This window comes from Melanotaenia boesemani, chromosome 11, assembly GCF_017639745.1.
Source record: "Melanotaenia boesemani isolate fMelBoe1 chromosome 11, fMelBoe1.pri, whole genome shotgun sequence".
NCBI classification, from domain to species: Eukaryota; Metazoa; Chordata; class Actinopteri; order Atheriniformes; family Melanotaeniidae; genus Melanotaenia; species Melanotaenia boesemani.
In genome coordinates this window covers 12,149,938-12,174,967 of record NC_055692.1, presented here as the reverse complement: position 1 = coordinate 12,174,967, position 25,030 = coordinate 12,149,938, and the positions used below count along the sequence as shown (strand labels likewise).

General features: G+C 37.3%; 1 protein-coding gene across 1 annotated transcript in view; it reads right to left on the bottom strand.

Moving 5' to 3' along the window:
* The window catches only part of znrf3 (zinc and ring finger 3), a 129,917-nt gene extending 114,625 nt beyond the window's left edge, over positions 1-15,292 (bottom strand). The window contains exon 1 of the mRNA XM_041998564.1: positions 15,147-15,292. The gene's annotated coding sequence lies outside the window, so the exon portion shown is untranslated. The remainder of the gene's footprint in view (positions 1-15,146) is intronic.
* Positions 15,293-25,030: the final 9,738 nt, after the last annotated feature.

Below are 25,030 nucleotides of genomic sequence, written 5' to 3'. Positions count from 1 at the left end.
AACCTGAATGTGAACATATTTATAGTTTGGTGTATTATGTGCTACAACATGCAAATGTTAATTTGTTTTCTTTATTTATGTGAGGATTTGCCTGCATGAAGAGAACATTTAGCATCTTACAAATAAAAACACACAGTATCATTATAGTATTCAATTTCAGGCAAACCTTAGCCAAATATTGTTGTTTTCCCAAACTCATGATCAGTGTTAGCATCTGCTGAGAAAATCAAATGTAATCAGTCACTGAAGGGAGGCAATCATGTGATCCCAGCTTTTACAGTTCAAGTAAATATCAGGTAATAGAAAGCACCAATGAAATGTCCATGATAACATTTTACAATGTGCACTTTGGTTCCTTATCGACAGCACATCTACTCACACTTTACAACAGATTGAAGTTAAAGCCTGTTAGCTTGCTGCCTGTAAAACGATGACAAGGCTGGATGGGAAGCAGAAAAGAGGCAGATTAAAATGGAAATACTAACAGAAGGGCTTTATCCACATTGCAAATGAGAAGGGAACATTTTCAGCTACCACTCTCATTTTAGTTTTACCAATATTTTGTTCTTCACTCAATCTCTCTTCAGAGTTACAAGAATTTATAGCTAGTTTATAGCTTGGACTTTTGTTCTTTTTTTGCATTTCAGTGCAGTTGCTCTGAGGACAAAAGTCTTTTTTGCTGCTTCAGACTGCAGCTATGAAGAAAAATAGTGGTCAGGAGTAGATTTTCTAGGTTTATGGTGCTAAGCTGGTAATGGTAGCAGGCGTGATAGAGATTTTCATGTCTGCTTGTATGGGTGTTACTTTAATTTTCACTCTAATTAAGTATATATTAATGCAAATGTTAATTTGTACACACACATATATATATATAGATTTAGCTTTTTTCTTGATTTTATGGGTATGGTATTTTTTTGTTACATCTCTTCCAATCTGATCAATGCATGTTAGTAATAAGTATTCCACTCTGGGTCAAATAGTGTAATTGTAATTTGCAGAGATCAAGCAGGACTTTGGAGTAAATGGCACACACCATGATTCAAAAATACTTTGTCTTCTGTTTTTCTTTCCTAAAGCCTTTTTTCTACTTTTGCAATCCCAAAGCCCAACATATTGCTGCACCGGCCTGCATCTTAGTCTTCAACCCTTTAATTAATAGATAGGTCTAGAAATTTGACAAATTTCAAGTAACTTAAATGAGACAAACGTAGCAATTTTTCACCACAAATCACAAGAAATTTACATTTTGTCTTGATGGCCAAGAATGTTTTTCATAAATAATATAATTGCCCCCCCTGGTGTTTAGAATGGGGTACTACAGCATAAAACTGCCTGAAAAGTTTGTCCCAATACTGTATGTAATCCATCTGAAGCTGCAGCTTATGCTAGTTTCTACATTAATATCATATGCTGTGATGCCACAATAAGTCTTCCTAAGAATTTAAGGGATTCATTAAAATGTTAAATACCAGCCTAAATGATTCAACTTCTCTATGAGCTGTGACAAAATTAATCACAGTGTGGAAAATCAGGGATATGGGGGTGCTTATTAAAATGTATAGCATGATTCCTCATGAGGAATAGCTATAAAAACCTGAAGCCAAATTTGTAATAGCCAATAACTTTTGCAAATTGGCTTTAGGTTGAATTAATGGAGTTCTTATTTTAATTATGCCAAATGAATGTGGTGGATTAACTATCTGTGCTGGAAAAAATAACTACTGGGGGAGGCATTGAAATGTGAAGATAAACCTCCTAATTATTCAAAGTTTTACAATTTCTTTTTTCATCAAAGAGTTTTAAAATCTACTATTTTTGTGTTTTTTTCAAAGTAAAGAGCGTCTCTTTCAACTTCACCAGGCAAAACAATGTAATGTGGGAAGAGCTGCACATCTCTAGTGGCCAATTTCTGGATTTGAGACATAACTCTGGAGATTAGCTGGAACAGCAGTTAATTGCTTTAAACCAATGATGCTGAATTAATCCTTTGATTTCTGGACCCCTTTTATGATTACAGCTCAGAAGGGAGGAAGGGTGGGAGGAGAGGGAACAAATGTGAAACAGAACGAGAGTAATAGAGAAGAAACAGAAGAAACAACATGACAAAGACTCAGACAGTGATGGCTAGCAGAACAGTCTTTCATCAGGAAGTAATGACATGAAACCTGTTATCTACCGGGGGTGGGCTGGTGGTAGGAAGATCAGATGACCAATTACACTCCAATGCAAAGCTTTAAGGAGTGGATTCTGGATAGAAATGCAAGGGAAAGGAATCCACACATCTTGGATTGTGTGACTATAATGGCAAAAACATCTTGTAGCAAAAAAATAATACTCAACATTGAGGAACTTCTGTGTCCTTGAAATTAAAGTGGATATGCAGCAGCTGATTTGGCACAATATTTTTCGTTTTTGTACAATTTGCACTCTGAATTCTCTGGTGCAGATATGTGGTGGAGTTGAAGGCTGACAGCAAGGCTGAACTCAAGATGGGAAACTTCCAGAGATCTGATCAGAAAAAAATGCGAAACTGCTAGGAAGGAAAAACACAAGGAAAAACATTTTGATTTAGCTAAATACTTTATGCATTTGAAAAGAGTATATACAACAGCAGAATAACTAAATCCAGAAAAGGTAAGATTTCTGAAATGCAGCATCTATTAAAATTGAGTTGATTTCATTTGAGTCTTTTCTGTACAAATAGAAATATAATTCAGTAAAAGACATTAAATTCTAAATAAAACCACTAGATGAATTTGGGATCAGACTAATTTAAAAGGGGTGAGGGTGTCAGGATTGGGTATAAAAGAAGCATCACAGAGTTTCTCTAAGCAAGGGCATGTTGAGGTTCATCACTGTGTCAAATATGGTTGCGCTGGTCACTGAAAATATTTTTTTGTACTTGTTTCTATTAAATAAGGATTTAACCAAATGAACAGGGGCAGATTTGATGTTTTTTTTTTTCAATTTAGTAAAATTTATCTGTAAATTTGTTTAGCCCTCTGGCTTATTAGTGTAATTAAAATTAAATGTTTTAATGTACTTGTTAAATAAATGTTATATTCTAGTGACTTACCTGCAATATGTTTGATTTATGCCAGATAGTGTTCATTTATAGAAAAAAAAAAAAGTGTGACGTGCAGGATGTTTGCAGAATGTAGAAATCCTGCACAATTTCATGGTATACCACAAGCCATATCTGTTACTTTGTTTATGATGAAAGCACAGTGTCTTCTTGAGTTTTTCCTATTTTATTTCCCACGACATTGTCTGTGAGTGTATTGTTTGGTTTTACTTTAGTTAACACATATTTTTGCCATAGACATGAATGGTGAACCAAACAATAATTTGTTGGTTCATTTATTTATGAATGTGTGCTAACAGTTAGATATTTTTAATGGCTTCACAGACCACCACTGTCACTGCACCTCTTTCGATCTCTCTTTTTGAGAACATACATTAACATTATCTCATCCACTGTCACCATGTTAGTTATTGTCTTAAACTGACATTGAAACTCAGAGGTGAACTCTGAACTCTCCACTGTCCTCTAGTGGATGTATTACCTAACAACCATTAGACAATACTGGAGATTTGTAAAGGATACAAGGAAGTATGGGAGCAGTGACGTTTGAAACAATCATTCACACAGGTCAAAGGAAGCATAAAAGGGGGTCAAATCAAAAAGAAGATTTGATGTAAGCCCTTGGTCTTCTGAACTAGGCAACTATTTATGAATATAACCAGTTATTGTAAACTGGACCACATAATGGATTTGTTATAATTACATTATAAATGAACTATGATAAACTGGATTAAATTGCACAGTGTCTTTCAAAGTGGCTGAGCCAGAGCCATTGGTTGTCAAACATTGTCTCAGTAAATAGTTAAAAATTTTCACCCTACAGATACAATCTGACGATCTGCATCATGAGGAATTGCTTCTTGTCCCCAAAGTGACAAGTAGACTCATAAGTACTAACATCAACCAGTCATTCATGACACTGAAATAAAAAAGTAATAAATAGCAAATGGGAGAGGAAACAGGGAGAAAATGAAAAACATTCTGCAGGACAGTAGTTGAACTGGCAATCTGTTGCTTGGATGTCAGTATCATCAAAAAGTTTGACATGGGGAAATTGCTATAAGGAAAAGAAAACATAGTAACAGACCAATTCTTGATCTTTTGGTGTAAAATTGCAGTGTTGTGTGATCTGGACCAATGTAGGTATTGAGAATTTTGAGAGCAGTTTTAAATTAAATTACAAGCAGTTTTCACAGGAGAACAAGACTTCAATGCCTTTTTGTCTCTCAGCAGTGAAGGATTAAAGTGTCTCAAACTGTTTTTGTTACATCAAGCGTCATTTTTACCAAAATACAAATCTCAGTGTGACATGTAGTCATCTGTGTCTGGATAAATTGTGTGTCTGGATATTAATGAAACAAAAGAAAGTAAGAAAGAAAGAAAGAAAAAACCCACAAGTTGAGAAAATCTTAGAAAACAATAGCTATTAATTATCCTAATGGTTTTTTCCTTTACGTCTACAGCAAAGTCTTCCTTGTGGGTATGTTTGATCTTTATTTGTTATACATCAACACATACACATCAGCTTGTACACAGCCATACGTACACATTTTTCTCTTAACTGGAGATGACATATGAGCAACAGAAAGGAGACAGACATGCCTCTCCCTCCCCCTTCCTCCCTCATGTCCTTCCCTCTCCTATCTGTCTGCCAGAGGAGATGTAGTCCTTAAGTGTGTGTGACACTCCCACCAGCCTAATTATCAGAGCTGAAGGAAACACAACACTTCAGCAACAGCAACCACGGCTCTCCAAATGTCCTCTACTGCCACACACTGTCATGTGTTACAGAGTGAGTGTGTGTGTGTGTGTGTGCGCAAGCCAAATCTGTTAAGTAGGGATGCATTTTTGATAATGTGGCTTAGATTCTGTTTATGATTGTATGAAGATGTATATTGAGCATATGCAACCAGTTTTTCAGAATATGTATTTATGCCTGTGTACCCATCACAGAGAACAATTTCTCTGTTTTGCAGATGCTAGTACATAGCTCAGAGATCAAGTTTGACCTATTAAAATCCAAACTTTTTAAAAAAGTGTCAAGAGGACAGAGAAGAAGAACTAAAGTCACTCAAGACCAATAGTATCTGGATACTGAACTGAAATAACTACCTAGATTATATATAAACATCTCTAATAATCAACAGGACATCATGATTGTTACTTTAATGGGCAATAATCATTCTGGGAAAATGTGTCATCAGATTTAATAATTTCACAACAAACAGCTCAACAGCATTACAGAGGTAAGAACAACAACAACAAAAAAAACCTGTACAGAACAAAACTGTAAAAAATAAGTCTATACAAAAATTATATAAAGGTCTAAATAAAAAACATATATACAAAAAAAATTACATTATTGCACAAGTATTGATATTGCAAGTCTGTGTGTGTTATTAGATTAGAGAGTAAGTGTATGATTTCAGACATGGCCCAGTTCAAGTTTGGCCTTTTCTTTGTCTTTTTGGTGTGGTTGGTGAAAAATAAGGAGCCAGCACCAAGCATCTATCAAAGTTATTACATTTAAGGCACTTTTTGTTGGCTTTGTTCATCTCTCATACACAGGCAGTGTTGCCACCAGGGGCGGCTCTAGAAAATTTGTGAACAAGCTGGGGCACAGACTGGGAAAAAAGGTAATACATGTAACTAAAAAAAAATAATAAAAAAGGTCTACATTTTAGAACATAATGAACTTATTACAAAGAAAGTAGACATCCAATGTAAAATGTAAGGCAAAATTATACAGGTGATGATATTTTTAAATCACTGCTGTTCATTTAGGATGGTAGGATTTTAGGTGTGGCTTATGCCTGGGTTTCTGTAAAGAGTAAATAAAATCTGCAGTTATGATACATTCATCACTTTGCTGGCCTTCTGTAACTCACCAGTGTTGGAGATCGTCCTTGAGAACTAAGACTTGCTTTGGCTATTATCAAAATCATAATTCTTTTTATCGTAAAAACTGTGCAGTATCTTAGATTAATGCTCAACACTGAAGCGGCTTGCCTGCTGGAAGACCCAGCAGTGTTGTAACCTTGTGATAATGTTTCATTTCATCCTCTCCTTGTCTTCCTATACTGCAGCACCTCAGCTGCATCATAAAGCTTTAGACCTTCTTGGAAATTGGATTTGAAGCGGAGTGAAGGCCTTGGGGGATGTTACATGATATTGTTTGGGCAAACTTTGCTCCCTCTCCCTCCATTCTGCACTTTGCTTTTTCATGTTTTTTTGTTTTATCAATTATTCAGCTCTTACAATAGCTTTCAGTATCATTCCTGTACTACGGCGCCATTGTCACAGAGCAAGATGAAGCGGCCTTTAAAGTTTATGAATTCCTCTATTCTCCCAGTCCAAGTCTCCTCTGACACTGGAGGAAGCTGTAGCATTAAAACAATAAAAATTGCCTGTCTATTACTGTATTATTGCTATCAAAGGCAATAAAAAGGAAGATGACACAACAAGTGTAGCGAGAGATCGTAAAGATCATGGATCAATATCAAAGCAAGGGAAAGATAATAATAATAAAAAAGACCTAATGAGGTAACCTTGAAATGAACTGCCTTTAAGGAATAAATGGAGAATAAAGATGAAATGCAACAGAAGTCCTGAGACATTTGAGTATAAGAACAAGACAGTTGCTACTTCTGCACTCTCTCCATTTTCTTACTTTGGACCGACTGAGGTGGGTCAATATCACAGGAGCTGGAGCCTGAGGGGGTGGGCAAAGATGGAAGAATGTAATCTCTTTGCTAAGCCTGGACCCCTCTGGAGGTTTGGACTTCATATTTCATCCAGCACAGTCAGCTTGTGCCTGCGGCTCCTGATCACCACCACCCTTTATTCTGGGGCATGCTACAGCACAGATGCAACGTCTCTTTAGGCTCATCTAAAAACATTAATGGATTTTACAGGAGTTACTCATCGGTCAGCGTACAGTTGTGTCAGTCGCTATGCTTTGCCCTTTGGACTGGGGCCCCCAAGCAGTTAAGTCACACATTACATGATAGTTGATGTATTTAGGCACAGCACTATTTGAATAAACACCTGTTCTTAAACCAGTCTGTTCTTTGCTCTCGTTATCTACTGTAAACCTTCATCTTGTTCATTGCAAGCACAGTAATAACTGAAGGATTATCAATTCTTTAACATGACAGGCTTCAACAAACACCCTCAACATACTGAAAAATTTTCCTGGTGAAAAGATTTTTCCATACACCGCTGAGACCTTAAGCGTCGGTGCCAAGACTTCATAAAGTGTGACATTTACAAAGAGTCCCACTGCAGGTACACAGAGCATTTGTCTTAAGTGTCCATCTAAAAAAATTCAATTTTATGTGTGCAGTTTGAGCAAGCCACTGAGATTTAAACAGGATTGTGTTGGATGAAAAATCTCACTCAGACAGCCTTTAAAGCCAGCTTCTTTTCTGATGACTGGTCAGCTGTGTGCATTAGTTAAAAAAAAATAAAAACTTTTGACCCAAGAATCATTCAAGCTCAGCAGGCAGTGAGAGGGTGAACTCAGCTGGGTTTATTCCGACTCAGTCCTTCTAGCCTCCAATATGAGCTGAAAAACTGGCAGTAGATGACCCACCACAGTCCCCAGCTTTAGTATTTATTGTGCCCATCATACCAACTTCATAAGATTAACTAGAAAAATGTTTTTGTTTTTTTTTTCCATATATGTCCACAATAATAATGGTTTATTTTTATTATGCAGTTAAGCTCTGTGCCTCTTAAAATGTTTACAGCACATTATTGCTAATCTTGTGTTGCAGAAAACAACTTTGTATCTTTGTTTCCTTCTGTTAGATATGGCATACCTCATGGTCATGTCTGGGGTCAGTTTTATTTTCTCTTTACATGCTGATGACACACAACTGTACTTTCCTGGTGAAGCCACCAACCCTGGGAAGCTGAGGGCTTGGATAAAGTTAAACACTAGATATCAGAAAACATCCTCAGTTAAATGTCACAAAAAATGTGTTCCAGTTGTCTTCTGAGGTCATTTTCCAAAGGAATTTATACCAGACATAAAGTGACCTTGTTTTCTGAAAAGAGAATTTGGAAAAATACCCCGATATTCTATATTTAGACATGGCTGTGCCCGGTACTGCCTGTAGTCCATTGTTTTCTTTTTCTAATATGTTTTATGTTCACCATGTTTGTGTAAATAGCACCAGGTTTTTGTCATTGATTCTGTTATAGTCACAGTGTACGTTTTTACAATTGGTTTATAATTTTTACAGCTTTTTTATGACATAACTGTAGATGCTCACAAATGGCTGTTTTGGAGTTGTCCATTTTTTTCCCCAAGTTGGTGCAGTGGGAACGCCAGTTGCCTGGTGATGACATCACCTACTTTTGAGCGCTCAGAATTCCGAGACAACTGGAACACACCATGAAGTCCTTTTAATTGGATCATAGCAGACAACATAACAAATTCTCCCATCTGCTGGGCCTTAAGTGGATCACATGAAACCTGCTGTAAGGAATCTGCATCTGGTTCAATGACAAGTGGAACTTTTAGCATCATACTATAAAACTTGGACTGTCACATCTTAGAAATAATAATAAAAAAAATATTTCAACAATAATAGTTTTTTATTGATTACTTTTAAAGCACTCAGTGGTCTCTGTCCCTTTTATATCCCTGACTTCTTAACACCTTACACCCCTGTAAGTACCTCGTGATACTCAGGCAGGGTCTTATCAGTTCCAGTTACTTGGTAGAAAACAAAAGGGGACAGAGCTTTCTCAGTCCAGGCTCCAAAAGTTTTGGAAAAACCTGCCCAAGGAAATCAGGTCCACTGCGTCATTGCTATCTTTAAAGAAGCTTCTGAAAACATATCTTAATAGGAGAGCTTTTCACTGATATTTGTATGGTCATATTCATATGGGTTCTTCTTTGCAAGACAGAGCTTTAATCTGCATTTGTGGATTACACGGAAATCTGTGTTCGTAGACAGTTATTTCTGGAAGTGTTCCTGAGCCCATGCAATGATTTCAACACAAGAGAAAAAAATGCCTGTTTTTAATACAACAAGATAACAAACATCCAGATTTGACCTTCAGGCTTGTCCCATGCACACATAGTTTTCTCCTGATTCTCTGCACCTGACTCATCAGCCTATTTTAATGCTCAACTAGAATTAATGCGTTTAGATTTTGTCTGTGTTTGAATGTTTTGTGTGTGTGTGCAAACCTAAATATGTGGAGCCAAATGGTCTATTTTATGAGCACAACAATCCATAAAAGAATGGAAATGATTTCTGAATTGATTGTCTCCTGATTCCCACACCAGCTGAGATGATGTACAGCAGTAAAAGAAGCTGAGCATATAAATCTTCCTGTGCCTCTGCAAATACAAGAGTATGTTTACCTCCATCTAGCATGTGGTGCAATTCAACTGAATGATTTTAAACTGGATGTTGGTGGAAATGTGAAAAATAAGCACACAATTCTGGTCTGGGATCAATGCTTCTCACAAGTGGATTTTAGTGGAACTTGTAGGCTCGTTATTCATGTCAGATTTGAAGAGTTTATTCTATTCAACAGTAGTAGGATTTACACTAATTAACAGAAAGCTGGAAAAGTGACCTGCTTGTATATTTGTCGTAGACTCAGTTAAATTAGGTCACTATGGAGACTGCCACAATTTCTATTTTTATAGTCACTCAACAGCCATTTCATTAGGTTCACCTTCCTAGTACCAGGCTGAAGCCCCTGTTTCCTTCAGAATTACTCTAATTCTTGGTGATATTGATTCAACAATCTGTTGGAAAAATTCCTCAGTTAACTCATTATCATGTTCGAGACACCATCTGGAGATGATTTGAGCTTTGTGACATGGTGCATTACCTTGCTGGAAGTACCCATAAGAAGATGGTACACTGGGGTCATAAAGGGATGGACCTTTGATTTTATTACACGCTGCTGCTTTAATAATTTGGCAGACAGTTTACAGGGATAGACTACACTGGTTGTGGATTTCTCTATTTCTTGTGTAGAGGTGAGAGATTCCATGCGCACCTAATGTGTTCCAGCATATGTAGTTATGCTTTACAAAATGTGATACAAACTACCAAGAAAAGGAGAAGTACGTCTCATGGTGGTGAGGGCCCCCTCCACTGGCCTAAATTAGTCACTGCAAAACCAATCTGACCTGACATCCTTTGTTTCTCGTCACATCTGCTTAGAAAACTAAAACAAGTGAATGAAAACTGACAGAAGATGCACAACTCTTAAACACAAGAACAGCTGCCGTGGTAACAAATGTAAAATGTGTCATCTCTCTGAAAGCTCGGCTACGGCATCACCTGCAGTCAAACACTGCCGTCCATCACCCTGACAGTTTTATGTTGCAAAGCTTCACGGTCACATCCATTCCCATGATCACCCTCCCAACACATCAAACACAATATGAATTCCGCCTCCTTTTTCTGCCTCAAGCAGAAATGTGGCTACCCTCAGCCACTCCAAGCTCATTTAATTATCAACAAAGCCGTTTGTCTGTCAGGTAGATAGTCTCTTAGATTAGGATCTGTCACAATGTCAGGGAATGCTGTTGGAACATAACTGTCATTTTCCACAGGTCTTGCAAGAAAACAAAGCTTCATTCTGGCTACAGCTTTAATGCACTGACAGAAGAAATGCATGTTGAAATGTGTCATAAACAGACTGCAGAAGGAGGATTTATCTTGTAGAGGACATTACTTAAAAATATACCACATGGAAGACTCCTGTCTTCATAAAGATAAGCCGGAAAACCTGAGCTATTTATTAATAAGGATATTGACCATATAGTCAATAGAGGCTGGGGTGGAGAGGAAAATTGTGAACAAACTGTTGTCGCGGAAAACCCTGACCACCCTCTCCACTACACTGAAAAGCAAACAGAGTTCCTTCTCCAGGAGACACATCCAGCTCTGCTGTCACAAAGAATGTTACTGGACTTCATTTCTGCCACTGCCAATGACACCTTACAATAGTTCTTCTCTGTCAGAGACTCTGGACTCTATTGTTTAAGTCTGAATTTTATTATTATGCACAGTCTTCTGCTGCTGTAGCCCATCTGCTTCAAGGCTGGACATGATCTGTGTTCAGTGATGTATTCTCCATGTCTTTTCTTTCTTTCTTTCTTTCTTTCTTTCTTTCTTTCTTTCTTTCTTTCTTTCTTTCTTTCTTTCTTTCTTTCTTTCTTTCTTTCTTTCTTTCTTTCTTTCTTTCTTTCTTTCTGCTTTTTATTTCGAACATGTGCAAATAACACAAAAGAGTAAACTGAAAAGAAACAAAAACAGGACAAAAACAAAACATCAATAAATACATAACAAAATGAAAACAATACCCAACATGTCTGAAACGGAGTAAGTTGAAGCATAAGCTTATTTACACCTACCCCAGTCCCTGACCTTGGTTGGAACCAGTGCTTATTGAAATTCCTATTGCCTTTCCATCATCTCCAACCAGGCTGCACATTCTCCTCTGAAATCAACAAGGTATTTTAATCCAGAAAATTGCTGCCCACTGGACTTATTCTTGTTTTGTTCGTTTGTTTGTTTTTTTTTTTCAGTCTCTGTAAACCCTAGAGATAGTTATGTGTGAAAATCCCAGTAGATTAGAAGTTTGTGAAATACTCAGACCAACTACCATGCCACATTCAAAGTCACTTAAATCCCCTTTCTTTCTATTTCTGATGCACAGTTTGAACCATCTTGACCATGTCTACATGTCTAAATACACTGAGTTGCTTCCATGTGATTGGGTGATTAGCTATTTGTGTTAATAAACAATTGAATAGGCACACCTAATAAAATGACTGGGGTATGTGGGTAAAACAAATGCTATAAAAGTGCTATGACAGGAACTACTGCCACAAACGTGTTTAAAATCGATCAGAACTTAGCAGGTCTCCTTTGAGCCACTGGAAGCACCAAAAGGACTGCAAAGGATTAAATGCTTCATCACTGACCTTCAGACATTTAGATCACCACCAGACTAGACCTTAACTGCTCACAAGGTGCTCACAACAGTGCTCACACAATGTCTGAACGCCTTGTTGCCTCTGCTGACTATAATCACAAAGACCAAGGTGAAATGAAAGCCATTTAATATTTTTTAGACACACCATACTTGTCACAACATGGTATGTGATGCATGCTGTACTCCTGATGTTTAAAATCTAGTACTTGTAGATTGCAGGCAGCGCTGCCGTCAAATTTTCTAAACAAGATCAAAGCAATGAGGAGCCCTTGCAAATCAGAAAGCACAAAATGTCACTTCGGTGAAGACAGGTTCTGATTGTGTTCATCGTCAGCCTACACCAGAGCATCTGACATGGCAGATTTATCAGGGAAAAACTTCCCTACATGAATTTCACAAAGGTTAGATTCATTTCATGCAGCATCAAAAGAGTCTGGTTTATAAAAGAAATGCAAAACGAAGGCATGTTATTGTCAGATGTTTCGCATCAAATATTCAGCAGCCTGTTTGTTTTGCTTTGTTTGCTGAGGTGTAGTAACACTCCTGCTCAACAAAAATCAAATGAATGAGCAGTGACTGACGGAAAAGAGTGGGATAAAAGCTGTGATTCCTTAAAATAAAATGCTTGTTAAACATCTCACCTGTTCATTCACTGTGATGTGAGAATTCTTCAGAAAAATGCTCAAAACCCTGCAGCCTCAATTAGATAAGAAGCAAGCAAATATTTAAATTTATGCTAAATACTTGGAATAAGAAAACAAGAGGTTTTATGTTCATTTGCTGCTCTGATAATACAGCAATTTACCAGTCACATTAAAGAAAAGTTTTTTTGAAGGCTTTAATGCTTAGAGCTCCACATTGCAGCAATCTCTACTCCTACAACTCAACCCTCAACTTCCAAGGAGGTGCAGTAGAGCAGAGCTTTGTATGTTTTCTGCATAGCTGAAGGTTACAGTATAATGAAGAACAAAACAAGGTATGCTGCTGCTTTTACGTTAAAGTGTGCAAACTGGAACAACACTGAAGATTATTCTATTGAACAACTTGATAATGGCTCAGACACAATTTCCTAACTGAGCTGTAACACCTTAACAATCAGCTCTTTCAGGCAGAAACCACCTGAAAACAGCAGAGACAAACGTCATCTTAACTTTTATGTTGTAATCCTGAAGACTGATGTTAAAAATTAAGTAAGATAGAAATATTTTCTGCTAAGTTCTACTTATACTGCATTGCACATCAATAGCATAGAGTATGAGAATCTATTATTCAGGGATTTCTTAGCTTTGGTTTAGTCTCTGCAGATGCTTGAAAGAATTTTTTGGCACTTAGCAGCTAAATGCTTCAATTTGTTGACAAGCTACACAGACTGAACTGTTTTTAAAAGATTTTCTGAGTTACCAGGGGTGACATTTTTGTCTATATGATAAGTTGTCTAAAAAAGGAGTGACAGTGACAAGACCAGTACCTTTATAAACAAGTTCACAGATCTTACTTTTTTTTACTTTAATTTGAAAATGAATTTTGGACATAAAAGTGAGGGATGAAGGGTAAGCATCATGAAGTAAATGACACACACACACACACACACGCACACACTTATGAGAACTCAACAACATCTGACCAGAAAACATGCAATAACTTAAAGCTTATCACACTAATAATCCACTATTGTGAATTTCAAAGACATATGCTACCTGTCATGCAACAGTCATGTTCATTATGGGATTGCAGCCAGTGAATAGTAAAATGTGTCAGTCATAACCACGGAGATTTTAAAATGTCTTAAACCATGTTATTTGAAACATGCAAGACATAAAGTTCAGTTACAAAGTAGATGTGACCATGTATGTGATTCAATGGAGAAGTTACTGACAGGGCTTTAGATTAATACCAGCATGATATGGGTTAAAATTCAATTTGGTGGGTATAAATCAAAACTTTATAGCCGGTTAGGTGGGTGATGAATTGCATACAGCAACAGCAATCAGAGAGGAAACCCTAATCTTCGACTAAGAACATACCATTATGTACAAGAAGGAAGGCGGTCAGATGTGCAGAAGAGAGTGTAGTGGTATAGAGGGACAGAAGGAAAATGCAAAGTTAAATGAAAGCATGTTGGGGAAAAAGTGAGTAAGTGAGCTAAAACTGAAGCAGCATCTAGTAATATTGGAAACTGAAAAGCAGAGTTTTGTATTTGCTGAATGAAAATATTTATCACTAAACTTAAAGTCTCATAATCATCAAACTTTATTTGATGTGTTTGTTCTGTTTTCAGTTGTTCATTTAAAGGTTAAATGAAAAAAGCATGAAAATAAGGCTCTTTTGAAAATACTACTTGCTAAAGTAGGTCAAAACAGAATCTAAGAGTGATTCTTAATGAAGAACCATTTGGGACCCAGAAAAGCCGGCTCCTTTAACAGAGCTGCATCTACGAATGAGTCCGACCTCCAATCACAATGATGAAAGAAGCGAATCACCAATGAAGCATCATCTACCTGTTTATGACTTCTGCCAGAACAAAATGCAGCTAAATGGAGAGAAAATTTTAAATTACATAACTAGTCTGGTTTATTAACTGATTAGTCAGTTACTTTGCTGGAAAAGAAAATATTGAGAGAATATTTTTGTTCAGTATTTTCATGGAATAAAACTCAATAAAAATTATTTAAAGAAATGTGTCTGATTAAATTCAGTTAAACTTATCATCCAGATTATCTTCCTCAGAAAACAAACAAAAAAAATAATCAAATCAGGTTCAGCAACAGCAGCACTCAAGGGCGTAAGCTTGAGTTTGACATTGGCGGGGAGATAAGACAAGTCTTACTTATGAAAGACATTTATTTGCAGCATTATGTAATTCGGTGGATGGGATGTCTGAACAAGCAGAAGTTTATGATGCAAAATATTCTGTTCAGCAACTGACAATAAGATTGTGTTGTTTTGTTTTGTAGCTACACTGAATACAGGATTATTTTATTTAATGATTTCTCTGATTTTATGAGTTGAAGACATCTGTAGGTATATTTGTTTTCCATCAACAAGATGGAAAGATTGTTCTGGTGACCTGTTGCCTTACCTTACTATCTGAGTCAGGATTCAAGTCAAAGAAGAAGCAGAGAAATCATGGCCGTCTTCAACATCTCCGCCCTTCTCATCCTCCTGCCCCTTAGCTTCCTCCCTCCAAGCGAAATGGAAGTAACTGTGGTATTGTTTAATCATCAATGCAAAATTCCTGGAAAGTAGAGAATGAACAAGAATTATATATAAATTTAACTGGTCGCTTATGAGTCATGTATGTACACCAACAGGAAAAATAACAACAAAAAAACCCCAAAACATTCAAAACATGAAATGTCAAGCTTGCATTTAATTCTGTTTGCATTCATACACAAAATCATGCAGTAAATCATCCACATCAGAGCAAACCAAAGTGTCAGGCAGGCACAAATAACACCTAACTAGAGCATTATGGGGGGAAATGTGTTACGTCTGGCCAGATTAATGACTTAATTATGTAGGTTTAGCTTCCAACCATAACCTTTCCTCATATATTGTTAACTCGGTTTCCCCCATACTGCATGTGCAATTACCTTTGCATTAATGCTGTGGTGGAAAATTAAAAGATGCAACACTGAAGTGACTGTTGAGGTGACTTTGCCAAACCAGCCAAGGTAGCACAGTTCTGTGTTGTGTCTGGGTTTGGGGGGGGGGGTTCTTGCTGGAATGAACTGGATTTCAAATCTCAGAAAGCCATGGTTGCCCTCTCAAATGAAGCAAAAACTGATCCAGCTCATACAAATTGGCCAGCAGTCCACTAACAAGTAGACATAAAGTAAACATGGTTAAAAAAGAAAGATTCACTAACTTGATTTTGGACTTGACATGAATATTAACACACTCACCCCAAATCCTATATTCCAAATAAATTAAACTATGACCTTGCAATAACTATGATAACAGCATAAATGATTGCAGTGCTGTAGTGCATTGCATTTATATAATATCAATTTACCTTTAAGTAGTTTCTTTTCACCTGTATACAAAAGTTGCAAATTTTAAGATCTGATATTGTGAAATAAAAACTCACATTATTACGCTGTGAGCAGAAATTAATCAAGAAACAGAGACCTGAGAAAAGTGAATGAAAAACAATAAGCTACTAGTTATGAGAAAAACTAAAAACAGAAAATAAAGCAAACAGTAAAAAACAAACACACACACACCCACACAAAAAACAAAAACAAAAACAAAAAAACCCCAAAACAAAACAAACAACTATAAAATGTCGTATACATTATTATCAAACATACTGGGCCCATTTTAAAGGTCCAATGTGTTTGATGACATTTAGTGGTAGAAATCTGAAGTTGTATTTTAGTTTGTAAAGCACTTTGGGCAGCATGAGTTGTTGGAAATGTGCTGTATAAATACATTTAACAGTAAACGTAACCCTTGTTTTGTATCTTTTGGGCTATTGTAGCAACATAGAGATGCAAATCCAATCTAATGGCATAATAGCGATACTGATCTTAAGATGTTGTCCTGTTCCTAAAAAAGTCTGTTTCTGTCAACGGCTAATATGTTAAATGTCTGCAAATCAATATCTAGCTTTTTTTTTATAACAAAAGTGTTAAATTTATGATTATTAAAGCAGTAATATCAGTTTTACAAATATTTAATGTGTAGTGAAATTCATTTATCAGGTGTGGGGTGACAACATTTGGCTGCTGCAGCTGCCTGGAGCAACTTCCGGTCAAAGTTCCTGGCAAACATGTCAAGAAACCGAGCACAGATGAGGGAGGCTCAGATCAGCAGCAACCCGACTAAAATTTTGTGACCTGGTTCTGACCTTCTTCTCCAAGCAAATTAGCTTTTTTTTTCCTCAACAGGGTGAAAGGAGGCATGGGAAAGCACAAACACATGCATATGTTCCAACTCTCTGCTGTTTCACTTGTTATTTGTTATCTAGCCAGCAGCCAGCTGGTAGTATTTCACCCATAAGTGGAGCCAAGCAGTTCAGCCTAGGAAGGGGTGGGGGCATGCTAATTTGGCTCAGCTCCTTTGCTTGGAGGCATGTATGTTCTATTTGTATGCCACCACACCCCTGATATTACTTATTAATCTTTAGATGTGACTTCGAAGTCCAAATAGCAGCAGTCTTAAAGTGTGTTTCTCTCAGCATTGCTTATGACTCGTAGCTTGATATGTTCAAAAAACAAAAAGTTTCTCCCTGGAGTAGCTGCAGGCTACCAAGTGACCTTGCCTCAGACATGACTGATTTTGCTAGTTATTTATCCCAAAGTGACTCTTAAGTTTAACTAAAGTTTCTTTTCTTTTTATTTTAAGGTCCACATCTTGTGGGTGCTTATTAAATGGATGTCTTTTGCTAAAGTTTGATACAAGATATGTACATATGCAGCTGCCTTCAAAAATTGTTTGAAAACCCAAGAAGCTCTGAAATGAAAACACATTAAGCTTTTATTCCTCCCCACTGTCTGTTTTACCAGTCAGTAAGTAGTGATTTGGTTCTTTAAAGGGACTGAATAAGGAGCACAAATCATTGCAGACTTTTTGATTGGAGTGGTTGGACGATGGTGATGAGGAGACAGTTCTTAAACAGATCAAATGCCTTTGGGTTTCAGCTTGTTGCCAAGCAACAAAAGAGATAGGGTTTGTGTTAGGTGAGGAATCTTTAGCGTAACCAGTCCTACTAAGATGTTGTGGCTCTACTCTGAATTATTGCTTCTGATTTCACATCACAATAAATATGTGAATATTTGTAGGTTGTGAACAAAATACATCAGCATAATACATTTTGCAGGATAGCATACAAAGAGAAAATCAAATGCATCTTGTATTTCCTAATTCAGAGTTTACTACAAAAGAATGTAGTTCCGGCAGAATTATCTGTCTGTGATGATGTGATTTAAAAAACAAGTAGTGTTGACAAGACAGCATGGGATGTTTCATGTCAACTTTGCCATGAAAAATGGTAAACCATGACAATACAAGCTGCTGCAGTCATAAATGACAGAGTAGTGCAGGCAAGGCTTAGAGCCAAAATGCTCTTATCAAGCTGTGTGCAGACTACTCAGATGAAACAGGAAGAAAACAAAAGTAAAACCAGAATCTCAAAGAGTTTGCCATCAGGATCCTTCACTGGATCATCAGTTACCCTCAGTGTGACGGGGTGACTGATTTCATGTTAAAGCATTAGATGGGATGACTAAAACAAATACAAATAAAGGAATTTTTGGCTTTAGTTTAAATTGTTTTGAATCTGAATTTCTGAAAATATTTTGCATGAACAAGTATTTATAATTAAAAGAGTGACAATTACCTGCCCAATCTGCAGCTGGAGTCAAATTCAGAATTAGCAATTCATATTAAAGCCAGCCAAGTTTGAGGTAAGAATGGAGGGCACAAACCAGCAAAGCTTCACTGAGAGAATAATCATGAGAGAAAAGCATCTGAAAAGTAAGTCGGTTCAGCATTGTAGAAGGCAATCCTCTTTATTATTTTTGGCAAGTGCAGCTTTTTTGTTCTACAGCAGCAAATATGCACAAACTCCATCTTTGTCTATGGACATCAAAGTGAGATGAACTATGTAAAACGCTCTTTGACTGCCCACAGTTCAACACATGCTGGGTTTCCACTCACTACAGCATTGCTAATCTGAAAAGAACATTTGAAAAAGCTGTAAAAGCAAACAAACAAACAAAGAAAAAAGAAAAAAAAAAAGAAAAAAAAGAAATGCGAACCAAACGTTCTCACTCACTTGAGGTTTGAAGTGAATAAAATAGGCCATGAAGTGTTGAGGGTGGTAGCACAAGCTGCAGCGCTGATGGTTGCACATCAGAAGAAGTACTTGTCCTAATTGGGGGAAAAAAAATCTCCAGGAGAAAATCTTTGTCAGGTCAGACATATACGCAAAGTTGTTTTTTTTATGTGTACACATTGTTCTTCAAAACTGTCAAAAAAGCTTAACAGGCAACATGTCAGTTACATGAAAAAAGGAGCATTTCACTGAGGCAGAGCCTCTCAGAGCTAAAGATCAGAGGTTCACTAGTTGGCGACAAACTATGTCAAAAGATTGTGAAACAATTAAAAAAAAAAAAGTTCCCCAACATGAAATTGTTAAACCTTTGAAGATCCCACCACCTAAAGTACATAATATAGTCAAAAGATTCAGAAGATCAGAAGGAATCTCTGTGCACAAAGGACAAGGCTAAGGATCAACACTGGATGCTCATGATCTTCATGCCCTCAGAGGGCACTGCCTTAAAAACATTCATGATTCCCTTTATTTTAAAGTTATTTAATAACTTGTCCTGTCCAGAATCACAGCAGCAGAATGCTGCCGTGCTGTGCCAAACAAATTCGCTTTGCCAAGGAGAGCATCATGGGTACAAGGCTCCTCTTGATAATCAGATTTTTTTTTTTTTTTATTTATTTTGAATGATGAATTTATGTAATCTTGCTGGACCTGACCGGAGGAGACAGAAAAAAAAAAACAGAATAGTGAACAGAAGTTAAAAGGAGAGTAGAAAGAAAAAGAAGACAAAGACATAACAGATGGAAGGCAACAACCCTTCAGTCCAAACACCAACCAGCTGCTACATCTGTACAGAAACACAACAGAGAATTACCTATGGCTTTTACAGGAAATCAAAGCCGACAATCATCAGGGGGTCTTATAAAAAAAACTAAATAAAATAACCGGAAAAAAAGGCAGGCATGATTCTCTACTGAAAATCACTGGGCACAGGAACACTTCCAGAAATCATCGTCAGTGAACAATCATGCAAAGAAGAAATGCGAACAAAAACTTGAAAATGCAGCCATCCTTTCTGGATCAAAGTTTATCTGAAATGTTCTAAAGCAAAGAGGAAAACTTTTCTGTGGTCCAGTGAATCTTTTTGAAAACCATGGACACCATGTCCTACATACTAAAGGAAAGGGAGCATCCAGTTTGTTATCAGTGGAAAAGATTAAATGTCTGCATCTCTATGGGTCTGCATTAGTGGCTAAGGCTTAGGCAGCTTCCACATTTGTGAAGGACCCATCAATGTGAATATATAGAGGTCTGCTTCCATCCAGACGCGATCTCTTTCAGGGAAGGCCTTGCAGATTTCAGCAGGACAATGCTAAACCGCACACATCACAACAGAATGATTTTGTGAGGAGAAAACTCTGAATTGGCCTGCCGGCAGCCCCAGGACTATTGATCAGCTAGAATCCTGCATCAGACCAAAATGGCACAACATTCCTTTCCTAAAAACCCCTGAAATAACTAATCTCCTCACTTCCCAGACGTTTAAAGATAGTTGTTAAAAAAAGAAGTAATGCTACACAAACACTAAGTAAACATCACCCTGTTTCAACTTTTTATGTGTGCTGGAGCGTTCAAATTCAAAATTAACTAATTTTTTTGCATGAAATAGTGAAATGTCTCATTTTCAATATGTGATTTGCTGTTTATGTTCCATTGGGAATAAAATTTGCGAATCATAACATTCTGTTTTTATTCACTTTGGACACTCCTGCTGTAGTTGTTTACCATGAATGAAATCTATAAATTAAATATTATGTTTATTCTATTACTTTGACATGAACGGCACACATTACCAAAGAACATTGTAAATGTCATCGAGTACGCCAGTTGTTACAAAAGTGCCCTAAAAAGTTATTTTTCCAATGAGTAAAGCTTAAATGCTCCATTAAGCATAAAAAGGTATAAAACAATCCATATGATGTGTTAGTTTAAATACAAACCCAAAACTATGTGGCCTTGCGGATTTCCATATAGAATAACAGATTATTGTTCCCATTTGCACCTTAAACTAATTAGCTGGTGAGCAGATGTACATCATTAATCCCGTGTGAGTGTTGGATATTGTTGTGGTGTGTTCAAGTGCTATTTATATTCCTTTTCCCCAAAATTTGGCAATGTGAGGAGACCCAGCAGGGGGTCAGTGCTGGTTCTTGACATCAAGAACAAGCCTCACAAATAAAACATTTCCTAAATTTTTTTTGGCATGGGTGAAAAAAGAATCTCATTCAGTTCTGTTCTAATGAGACTAAATCAGGAATGTCAGCAGAACTATCATCAGATGACCCTTTAATGCCTTGATGCAGTGGTGAAAGAAGATAATGACGACACTGAGACGATTTGTATTTTCATTGGGACATGTAGTATAGCTGAAAAGACAACAGCATGTCAAACGTTCTTATTCAGCTGTCTATCCACTGAAACAAAGCCAGGCTGATTAAAGTTTAAGAGGTTTTTCTCCAGCTGGAAAAGCAGTGAGATACATGAGCTTTCAACCTGTGAGCTGATGGAAAATATGCTGCAATTTGGCCTAAAAGTCATTACAGCCCCAAATCATTACTACTGTATTCACTTGCTGGGATAAACAGCAACAATTCAGCTGAGGACTAGTTTCTCCTGTGAAAATGGCAACCTTTCCCCAAAACACCTGTATGAATAATTCAGCACTCTGGGCTCTATCAGAGGCTGTCAGAAATGTCAGCCGGTTGGAAGTACCCTCCGCTGGCCCCAGAGGATGTTGTCTCTACACCCTGTAGTGGGGTTAGGGGGTTGAACACACACACACACACACACACACACACCTGCTGACCAAATGCCACAGCTTTTTCAGAGCCAGGCTCCCCAGCTTGCAGGACGCAGACATGTAGAAAGCTCTTCACACCCACAGTGAGCAAACTGTTCAAATTTTCCTCCAATATTGTTGATATGTGTCCTCCACACCACATAAATAGCCACTCTATTTAAAAAGGTACCTAAAACCAAAATGAGGTGCATATGAACAAAAATGGAGGAGCAGCTATTACCTCTTTGAATTCTGAGCTGCCTTGGAGCACAGCTACAACCCCATGTGACCTTTTCTAAGCAAATCGGGCAGCAGGCCAAGTGTAAAAATTGTGACATCGCTTATGGAAACCACAGATAATCAGGCAATTAACAGCAATGAGTTCATGAACAGGCCCTTCACAAGCAAGATGAACCAATATTTTTACCAGTGTAACTTATCAGGGAGTGAGGGAAGAGTAAATGTACTGGCTTAATGATCAACAATCTCACCTTCCTTACTTCTGTGGAATCTGGGGGGTTGCTGTTAATGGACTGGTTGGCTATCTGTATACGCCTATGAATAGATCAGAGAGGAGTCAAAGGGGCATCTTCAACTGAAGTATAAGGAATAACATGTGAGAACATATTTTATAATATTGTTTCCATGTACTTAAACAGTGCATTATTAACACAGTTTTTTTTATTTTTGGAAAGCACATGAACAAGAGTGTATAAACTTGGTTAGAGTGTTTATCTACTGTAGAATCAAATGTATTTGCTCAAATGTTCAACATTAGAATTCAGCTTTATTGTCAATTACATCTTTAGTATGGATTTTGCACACTAAAAGATGGAGCCTCAATGTCTGAGAACTTAAGCCAAAGTAGTAATGTCTTCTAACTGCATTATTTTAAATAGCCAGCAGGTGAGGATTGCTCTCGTTTGCAAAAAGGAGTATACAAGTCTCACAGTCACATCGCCTCTTATTTGTTACCTCAAGAAATGATTTACCAGTGAGATTGTTGGCTTAGACACTTTTTTAGAGCATGGTACTTCTTTTGTCATATGTAGAGTAAGTCTGATGATAAAGCAGAGTATGTTTTAAGGGAGGGCTTTAGTGTGATAAGTTGATCACCTATGAACATGTGTTGGTGTCAGTTTTCAGTCAGATCAACTGCCTGTATCTCAAGTATATCTAAAACTAATATGGCAACAACCCAACTTGAGGCTTCAAAACAGAAGCTTACAGAGCAGTGGGTCTGCATACAGTCTATGGTTCACTTACAAACATACAGAATTTGTGCAAACATACTGTACATCTGCCTAAAATGCATACAAGTTACCACCTGGCACACAATGCAATTCTTGACCATCCCAGAAGATAGATAACTTATGTGAAAGATTAATGTCTTTGTTGATGGCACAATCATGTGATCGAAGATTGCCATGAAAAAAAGTTTGTCAGTATCATAAATTTAGGATAGAGGTCCCATTGTGAGTGCTGCTATGGATATTTCAGAGCAAAGTTGTTAACAAAAATAAAAAGGTAAGTCACAACTTTGCATGCATTTGTTTCAAGGTGTAGTCTGCAAAGTACAACACTTTCAATTGGTGGTCTCTTAAATAAGGACAAACCAGTATAAAATAGTAAATTGAGGTGACATCTGTGACATCTGTGAGGGACCGAGGTCAAGGATGAAGAGAGCACAGGAGTTTTCTATTCTGTTCTAGTCTTTTTCTATTTACCACAAAGCAACAAAAACACAAATTCCAAAAGAACAATTCTGGGCTCATAAAAGAGGTCAAATAAACAGAATGTCAACATGAGGAACTGAAAACTAACTGACCTGTCACAATGACACACGAGGGAGACTTTATGCTGGCTCGTCAAACAATTTGACACATGAAGGCAACATAAATAACTATCTACAACAAACTTCACTTAATTCCCAACAGAACTTAAACAATTTAGACTAACTCATTAGTGGAACAAAAATCTAAATAATCGTAATTCTACATTCAGAACAAAGTCATACAAAACAATAGAAAATCTAAACCCCTCCCCCACTATCTTCTGTTCCACTGCATCCAACGCTGTTCATTGCTTTTAGTCATAAATGGCTTGGATGCAGCTGCTCGGCCGTGGAAACCCAATCCATGAAGTTCTCTTCACACTGTTCTTGGGCTGATCTGAAGGCCACACGAAGTTTGGAAGTCTGTAGCGATCAACTCTGCAGAAAGTTGCTGACCTTTGCACACGATGTGCCTCAGCATCTGCCGACCCAGCTCAGTCATTTTACCACTTTGTGGCTGAGTTGTTATGATACCACTGACAGTTGACTGTGGAATCTTTAGGAGTGAGGAAATTTCACAACTGAACTTGTTGCACAGGTGGCATCCTATTACAGTACCACACTAGAATTCAGTGAGCTCCTGAGAGCAACCCATTCCTTCACAAATGTTTGTAGAAAAAGTCTGCATGCCTCGGTGCTTGATTTTATACACCTGTGGCCATGGACGTGATTGGAACACCTGATTTCAATCATTTGTATGGGTGAGTTAATACTTTTGGTAATATATCAATCAATCAAGAAAAGTTTATTTCTATAGCTCCTTACAACAACACTAAAGCTGACCAAGGTGCTTAACATCATAAAACATACAAATACAAATACATATTCAAATAAAGGAAATACAATAGAAAGGATCAAAACCAATTAAAACTAAAAGATAACATGGAAAGTACTAAAAGTAAAGCATATGTGCAGATAATGCTGTCACACTACTACTGTTCCAACAATATCTAACACTGTTAGAGTTTTAAGATGTCCAGTTCTTCAAGCAATTCTCATGCTATCGGTGACAAACTTTAAACAGGTTAATGACTATGAGTTATGAACACATGTTGTTCCAGATCCGTCAGTGGTCCTCTTCTCCACATTTTGGTCTAAGTATTGGGTTCACAACTCTGATTCAGGATTACCATACAGAAATTATTTCCATCTTCAACTCATTGAAGCTTTGAAGTCAAACAATGTCCAAATTCATAGGTTTATTTCATTTTTTAAAATCTTAATTTTATTCAGAAAAACTCAAGTGACATATATGCATTTTAGAGTGTGATTATTTGGGGAAGTTAAAAATGCTGGTTCCTCAAAAATCACACCTTTTTAGATACTTGACTGATCTTCAGATGACCTTGACACAACGATCAGAGCTCAAGCCTTCAAAATGTAACGTCCAAAGGACAAGAGAGGAAGTTCAGGGTGCAGATATGCCTCGACCACCACATTTCTCTGTGTGCACTTCTGCCTCTCCTGCAGCCCCAACCCCTCACCACTGTCTCTCTCTTTATCTTCCTCCTC